Source organism: Plasmopara halstedii, assembly GCF_900000015.1.
Source record: "Plasmopara halstedii genome assembly, contig: Scaffold_2904, whole genome shotgun sequence".
Lineage (NCBI taxonomy): Eukaryota > Oomycota > Peronosporomycetes > Peronosporales > Peronosporaceae > Plasmopara > Plasmopara halstedii.
The window spans coordinates 909,900-910,702 of NW_020189809.1; positions in this window are offsets into that span (position 1 = coordinate 909,900).

Consider the following 803-nt stretch of genomic DNA (forward strand, 5'->3'; position numbering starts at 1 on the left):
CTGGTTCCGGAAACTAAATACTGCGTAACACGCAAATGGCCCCTGTCCAACGAGCAGTGCGAGGTCATTGTCGCCTTTTTCTGTGCGAAGTACGACGCAGGGGGTGGTACGTGAGAGCAAGTCTCCCCATTTGACACCCACGTCTTGTGTTCGGAAGCCGAACGGCAAGTGGCGTATCGTAATGCTTACAATAAGCTCAACGCTGCGACCATTCCGGCACAGACGCCGATTTCATAAAAAATGTTCTTCGGAACAGCATGGTGGGATGTACGAAGTACAGCGAACTCGACTTGGTAGATGGATATTTCCGAGAACGAGTGACATTCCGCTGATAGCGGTAAGCTCTCCGTGCGGCATACTCTGGGAGTGGCTGGTGATGCCCCAAAGGCTGTCAGATGCACCAGCAACATTTCATCGTCTTGTGCCGCAATTGGTCAGGCCCCACAGGGCATATGCATAGACATATTTGACGACATTTTTGTTCACAATCGTGCGGAGCACGAGAGGCCGGATGATGAGAGCCACATCGTCCATTTAAGAGCTGTGCTTGAGTGCATGCGTACGAACAAACTGCACGCCAATGCAGACAAGTGCATCTTTGGTGCAGAAGAGATTCCCTTTTTAGGGTGCTTTTTGGGAATCGGGCCTTCGAGCAGATCCCGCTAAGGTCAAGGCCATTGTAGACTGGCCTGTTCCAAAAACCAAAAGGACTTGCGTAAGTGGCTTGGTCTCGCCAACTACTTGAACAAGTACAGCGTAAACTACGCAGAAATGGCCCGGCCATTATCCAACCTCCTTAAAAA